We start from the raw sequence: 8271 nt of genomic DNA, 5'->3' as shown, positions 1-8271 counted from the left end.
ATAGCTCAAACGAAATAATTTGTAGTAATAGATGGCCCTTGGTTAAACCTAGGGAGTTATTATACTGGTAGTCCTATCTCAGCCTTTTACTTGACAAAAAGTTAGTATATTTTTGTATCTATTTGAGTTGACCCATATTTACATTAAGGTGTGTTTGATTGAAAAAAATGAAAAAGAAAAATATTTTTTAATTTCTTAAAAAATAATTCTCACCTTCTTTCTAGTTGTAATTTTCTATAGAAAATAGACCAAAACATGCTTCAATGTATCCAACCATAAAAAATTTTCATGGAAAATATTAAACCATCAACCATGCAAGTATGAAATTTTTTTCATTGATGTGATATTTTTCATGGAAAATAATTCCAATCAAACATACTTTGATAGCATTTAGTTGAAAAAGAAAACATTTTTCAACTTTCATAGAAAACAAAAACCACCCCTAAATGAAATTTTTCGTGAAAAATAGGTCAAAACATGCTTTAAAGGGTTGTACCATAAAATTCAATTGCATGAAAAATAAATGTGTCAAATAGAAAAGATGAAATTCAATTCCTAAGATGTGACATTTTCTATGGAATTTTTATGTTATCAAACACACCTTTATTAGGGTGAAAAATGGGGTAGAATTCCAATTCCATGGAATTCCAATTCTCACCCCATTTCTTAGAAACTTCAATTCCTTGATTTTAAGGAAAATCTTTAATTTTTGAATTAAGATGGAATTCAAATTCCATGGAAAAAAAAAATTGTTTGATGGAATTTCTTAGAATTTGGATAGAAAATGAATTCTACCCTCATTTTCTACCCCTATCAAACGCACCTTTAGTGTTGGGAAAAAAAATAAGATAGAAAACAAAAGATTCAATTACACTCAAACACATGAGACTTTTATATGAAAAACCCTAAAAGAAAAAAACTACGGCCGTCAAGACAATATAGAAAAATATTTCTATATAGTAAAGTTTATAACTGTAAAGTTCAATATTCTCTTTCAAAACCCAAGTTCCAATTACACCCAATTCCTAACTCTCATTGGTCTATCACAAATGATTTGCACACTTTGAATAACAAACCAAGTATCCTCTTTATATACTAGTTTCTTTGTCCATAAAGGTTAAGATTTCCTTATCTAACAACAATTAACAATTGACTAATAAATAAGATTATACACTGAATAGGAAATCAATATTAGGAATAGAAAATAATTTTGAAGACTAATTAGGATTTTTTGCTGAAAATCCCAACAAACCACCACCTCAGCAAGAATTTTTGAAAACACTCATCCATTCTTCGACGATGACCATGACTATCTATTACCGATAATCACCATGATTTCAATCACCAAGATCACCATTCCCCACCATAAAATGTACAACCACTTAGGCATATACCGCCCTAAAATTTTCATGGCACAATGTCGAAAAATACCTTATTGAAAAACTATGGTGCAACCCCCATGCTTGACTTTCTCAGGAGCTCTTCAACCATCAATATCCTTTCCACCACACATCTTGCATCACTGTCAAGCCAATGCCCATGTGCAAACCTGTGGACTTGCTAGAAGTATCATATCATCTTTTATGATAACTTTGGTTGTTAAACGGCATGCCATGAGTATGTATATGCCATCTCTTTAGAGAAAATCTTCATCTTCCACAATATTGAGAGACGAACTTTAAGCATCACAATCTTTAGAGCCCTTTGTCATACTTGTTCCATCAACGTGACAATCCCTTTTCACATGACCAAATTGTTTACACTTCGAGCAGATGACTTTTTTCTTGGAGTTCTCCTTCGAATTTCTGACAAGTGTTAAATGCTCATAAGTTTTATCTTCACTTCTCAGCCTCATTTTCTTATAAATTAATTTATTTGTCACCTCTTCAAAACTTATAGTTGGACCCCTAGTCATCAAGATAGGCTTCATGTGTGCATATATAGGAAGATGGAAGTGACCAGATGAGTTTCAATGCTTTGTCCTCATCTTCTATTTTAACTCCAATTAATTCTAATTCAGCAACAATTCCATTGAACGCCCCCAAATGATTAGAAATTTTCATACCTTCAGTCATTTGTAACTTGTGAAACTATTTGTTCAGATAAAATCAATTGCAAACAATTTTTGCTTGATACAATTCTTCAAGCCTCTCCCAAAGTTCCTTCACACCAGATATTCCTTGAACATTAGCAAGAACATTCTTGGCTAGACATAATCAAATGGTACTTGCAGCCTTCAAATCATGTTCGTCCCAATCATTATTGTTCACCATAGATTTTCCAAAACTAGCACCAGTCATTTCTTTACCAGATTTTTCGGAATCAAATAATTTTAATGAAAACTAATATTTTTGGAAATACATACCCTAAGAAAAAATATTTTATAAATTAATCAAAAATAATTTGATTCTACAATTAATATATTAAAGAAAAATACTCTTTTTGTTAATCACTAAAAAACTATAATTCGTATATTGAAAATTTTCTTTTTATTAATCATCAAAACTTAATTAATATAATCAAGTTAGTTCAACCACTTTTTCATATTTTATATAAATGTGATTTATGCAAAGAGATGAGGTAAAATAAAATTACTTTTTCAAGTGATAGGGAAATGAAGTAGGGGTGTTCAAAAAAATCGATGTACCGCGGAAACCGGCCAAATCGAACTGAACCAAACCAAACCGAACTAATTGGTTTTTTTTTTTTTTAGCGGTCGAAAACGGTTTGGATTCTGTCCAAACCGCGCGGTTTGCAGTTTGGACAGTTGGCAGTTCGGTTTTAAACCGAACCGCCCAAGAAAATAATAAAAACAATTATAAAAAAATTATTATTATAAAAATCTAATAATTGGCAGCCCCATTCTATTTATTTTTTACACTATTTTGTCTTTATTTTTGCTCTTATTTATTTACATTTAATTTTTTTTATTTACCAATATTTGTGTCTTTATTTACCATTTTTAAATATATTTTTTAATAATTTTAAGTAGCATTTCAAACCACGGTAAACTGCACCAAACCAGACCGCATTTGAGGTCTGGTTTGGTGCGGTTTGGCCGAACCCAAACCAGACCGCGGTCTGGTTTGGTTGAAAAACTGTACTAACGGTTTGGCATGCTGAAAATGATTCAGACCGGCAAAATCGCACAACGAACACCCCTAAAATGAAGTAATTATTTTTGACAAAATTACCCTTTCAGATTTATTGTTCAAAAACAAAATAAGAACTTAATATTATACTACTTTCTTAAAAATTAAATATGCTACTTTATTTTGGTATACGATATATGTTATATATTTATTATAATACTATAGGTTAATATAATATTATATATTTATATTTTATAAACGTTATATTATAATAATATAAATATGGTTATAATAATACATAAATTTTAGTAGTATGGTAATATAACATAATATATATTCATATATAATATATGATGTATTATATATTATATATTATTTTTAATTATATCATATATAATAAAAATATTTATTTATATTAAAGATATATAAGAATATAAACTTACAAAATATTATATATGTTATAATATGTACAAGTTTATAACATATATGAATAAGATTATTATGGTACATTTAATATTTATATAATACATAACAAATAATATATTATTTATATATAAAATATATATTTTCCATAAAATAAAATATATAATGTATATTATATATTATATATTATGTATTACCTTGTTTTGAATTATTAATACTTAATAAATATCCTTTAAAAATATAAAATTTCAGTTTTAAGTTAGAGAGGTATTCTTGGGATTTTTAAGTACTTTCCCAAAAAAAAAGCCAAAAATATCCACCACAACAATATTGTTTTCTTAATATTTTAATTCATACTTTCTAAGCATATCCTATACAATAATTTTATTCTACCATGAATATGATTCCTAGAAAAAAAAAAGTTAGGGAAAATATTAAATGTGTGTTTTATTACAAGCATAGAATTTGTATAAAAAGAAAATATTTTCTAGACAATTAAATTAGCTAAAATTAAATTCTAAGGAAAATATTAATTGAAGGTGTTTGATTGACTTAATTTTTTGCCTAGAAATTATTATATTTTTTCAGATTTTGATGTTTGGTTGCTATTATTTTCCATGAAAATAATCACATACACGCATGTAGATAATCAATAATCAAATCTACAAATTAATAATCTACATAAAATAATCAAATATACGCATATTCAAAAAATAAATCAAATATACATATACAAAATAATCAAAATAATTTACTTGCCCAACAACTTCAGCCATAGTCGCCGTCATCGTTCAGCCACTACCCGCTGCCATCGCTACCCACTGCCATCACTGTTGCCGCTGCCATCGCCCCTACCATGGTCGTTGCCTATGTCTTCTCCAGTCACTGCCCACTGCCATTGCTACCATCGCTGCTCATCGTTCACCGATGGTCGCTACAACTGCTAGTAGTGGAAGGGGAAGGCCAGTGTGGTGGGCGATGGTGGCCAATGTGGATTTTCCATTTCCCTAGGAAATTGCATCTACCCCCGTCAGAAAACCAATTCCAACAAAAGTGTGAAAATAACATCACATGACCACCAGTGAGAAAATATTTTTCATTAAAAAATTGATCAATCAAATACCTCAAAAACTAAAATTTGGATGAAAAATAACCATTTTTCATAGAAAAAATAGTCAATCAAGCAAACCCTAAATGACCTAAATGACATTTACATGTACAAGGGTCTTTGTTATTTTGAGTAAAATTACCCATAGAAGCTTGAAATTTTACAAAATTACATAAAATATCTCTATATTTCAAAAGTTATGGAAACACCCTTGTGTGTTAATAAAAAAATTGTATTTAATGAAAGAGAAGTAAATATTTTAAATAAAATTAAAACATTTAAATATGGACAATAAGCTTTGTCTCTCGTAGGCATGGCATAGCGGTAAAGCACTAAGAGGATAATAGGAATATCGGAAGTTTGAATCCTTGTGGAGCTAAGATCATGTCCTGTCACCCCTTCGGGAGTCCTATCCACATGACGTAAAAGGGGGTTTACGGAAAAGAAAGCCACATCCCAAAAGTTCACTTCGAGTGTGTATGAATTATGATCGTATTTGGATTTATCTGAAAGGCAAACTAGCAAGAAAAATTGCTCTCCCACGAGATAATTGGACGAAGCTCGAAACTTAGGTCATTAAAAAAAAAATTGAATAAAAGGCTTAGAAATCTGAGCATGACCAAAACATCCCGATAAATGTTAAATTTTATTCAGACGTATGGAGGTTATCTCTCAAACGTCTAAACTTTTCTAGAAACCTTTATCTTGTTATAAGTTTTATTTGAACATTTAAAGACTTCTTTTTAAACATCTGAACCTTTCCAAAATACAATAGTGTTTATTCAAATGTTTGAGTGTAATCTACTCAAATTTTCAAAACCAAATAAAACCTCCACAATGTTGTTTTCATAAATCTAAACCAAGGAATTCAGACGTCTAAATAAAAATAATTTTGTGTACATACTCTAAGTTTTCAAGTTCTTCAAAAGCACAAAAAGAGAAGTTTTTTTTGTTTGTTTAAAACTTAATATCTTTATTGAATATTAAAATTCTATTCAATTGTTTAATTATAAATCAAGTCAAACAAATTAGTTCTTTCCCAAATTGGATAAGTAGATGCTTTTCATTATAAATCCAGTGAAACAAACTAGTTTTTTCCCAAATTGGGTAAGTAGACTTTTTGTTACAATCGTGTCTTTACTTTGTTATATTGCCCATTATATTTAGAATTTGACCATTTTTTCATTTTTTCTTATTTCTATCATTCTTGCAAGTATATCCTTCAAATTGTTGTTGTTGATATTCCATTAATAAAAAAAAAAAAAGGAGCATTGGTTGAAGCATGTTTTCATTCACATTTGTTTCTCTTCTAATCAGAACTCTGTAAATTGTAGTAATTTTTAGTTTGTATATTAACACACTTAAACGAGAGGATTCTCACAGTAATATGAAACTAAGATTTGTTCTTACCTACAAGAAATGTTTCCTGGTTTGGCAAGAGATTATATTAGGTTACTAACTCCTTATAAAAATTAGGATTGTATCAAATTTAATAACCCTCTTTAGAAGTTACGAATTTTTTACTAGTAGAGAAACTTTCAAGCTTAGTCTTGTTGGGCAACAACTGGTGAGAGAGACAATTCACTCCATCTTCACTTAATATTTGGGCAACAACTTTATTCCAAATCATTGAACTAACAATTGTAAACACGTTATTTTCTAGTAACAATCAACTAAAATTCATAGTTTTGTGATTAAATAAAAAAAAATTAATTTTTTGAGTGGTCGACTAGGCAATTTATAAAATTTAAAATTCAAACCAAATTACTTTAGATAATTTTTAAAATTATCCTTCGCAACCAATCATTTCTTTTATAATTAAACGATTTAAGTCAATTTAAGTTAATTAATGTGAGTGATTTAATTTTTTTCTCACCCCTACTTTCAATTAGTTTGGAGTCTCGTTGGTTATAAAAGTTGGATAAAGTTTGAAAACTCAAAGGGTTCCCAAATTCACTTAAGTGTTAGTATTTTATAGGTTTAATTTAATATTTAACTTTTCAGCCAATCAAAATTTGACACCTTATCTAGATTTGATAATCCACTAAGTTCTCAAGTTTGATTTAGATTTGAGAACTCACTAAGTTCTCAAATTTGATTTAGGGCACTGCAAAAGAGAGTTGGAGTCGCTTTGAATGATGATTGCAATAATATAAGAAACTTGTATATAAAAGGACATGAAAATATTATTTAGACATTCAGTTATAATATTTTTAATATCTCATATATAGTAATATATTTATTTTATATTTTATCAATACAAATACATAATATATTAATATATAAATATTATTAAAAATCAAAATTAAATATAAAAAACATTTTCAAATAAGAGTATAGATATACAAATGGGGAGCAAAAACAGCCCACACCCACAGATTAGCTGTTCTTTGTTATTAAAACAATAAGGATTATGTTAAAGTATATTTAATTTATTTTTTTTAAGTACTTATAATTTTTAACAATTAATAAAATATATAAAACATAAGAAAAATTATTAATAATTAATAAAAATATTTAAATGTTCAAAATATATATAATTATTACACTTTATTTGAAAATTAAGTGCATTAAATGCACCTTAACATAACCAAATTTTGATAAAAATATATTCTTTTTCCGATAATTAATATTCTTAAATAATACGTAAAATATATTTATTTTAATATATATTTACGTATAAATGCAAAACTAGTATTCTTGTGCCTCTCAACTAGTGTTTTTTTTTTTTTTTTTATGAAATTACATATTATATAGATTTTGTTGTTCCTCTTTATAAAATGACCCCTAGGCCATACAATGTGTGGGTTAATTTTATAAAAATTGAACATATGTTTTTTTTTTTAAATACCTTCTACTGAGTGTTGAGATTTTTAGCGAGAAATCCTAATTAGTCTTGAAGATTATTTCTTATTCCTAATATTGATTTCCTGTTTAATGTGTAATCATATTTACTAGTCAGTTGTTAATTATTGTTAAGTAAGAAAATCTTAACCTCAGTGAACAAGGAAACTAATCTATAAATATGATACTTGATTTGTTATTCAAAGTGTGTAAATCACTTGTGAGAGATCAGTGAGAACTAAGAATTTGGTGTAATTGGGACTTGAACTTAGAGAGAGAATATTGAGATTTGTAGTTGTAAATTTTATTACATACTGATATTTTTCTCTATCATCATAACAGTCGTAGTTTTTCCCCTTTAAGGTTTTTCACGTAAAAATCTCTTGTATTTGAGTGTGATTGAATCTTTTATTTTCTCAATAAGTGGTATTAGAGCTTTGATTATCGGTTGCCTAGTACGCAAAATATATATCAAACATGTTGAAGTTTGATTGTAAAAAGTTCGATGGGAAGATCAATTTTTGCTTGTGACAAATACAAGTCAAAGATATCTTGATCCAACATGGGTTACACAATTGAAGGGCTTTCAAAATTCGAATCAAAAATCAATTTTTTACTATTTGCTACAGTAGTGCTATAGTATCACTGCAATGCCCCAATGGTCGAATTGCTACAGTGCATTACAGTGACCAACGGTCAGATTGCTACAGTGCACAATAGTGTCCCAACGGTAAGATTTTTTACCATTATGAATAGTGTTGAAATGCTTATAAATAGCCTCTAAACTCATTTTTGAAATATACA

The sequence above is a fragment of the Diospyros lotus genome, chromosome 9 (assembly GCF_014633365.1).
Source record: "Diospyros lotus cultivar Yz01 chromosome 9, ASM1463336v1, whole genome shotgun sequence".
Lineage (NCBI taxonomy): Eukaryota > Viridiplantae > Streptophyta > Magnoliopsida > Ericales > Ebenaceae > Diospyros > Diospyros lotus.
The sequence above is the reverse complement of the archived record's forward strand: the minus strand, read 5'-3'. Positions refer to the sequence as shown.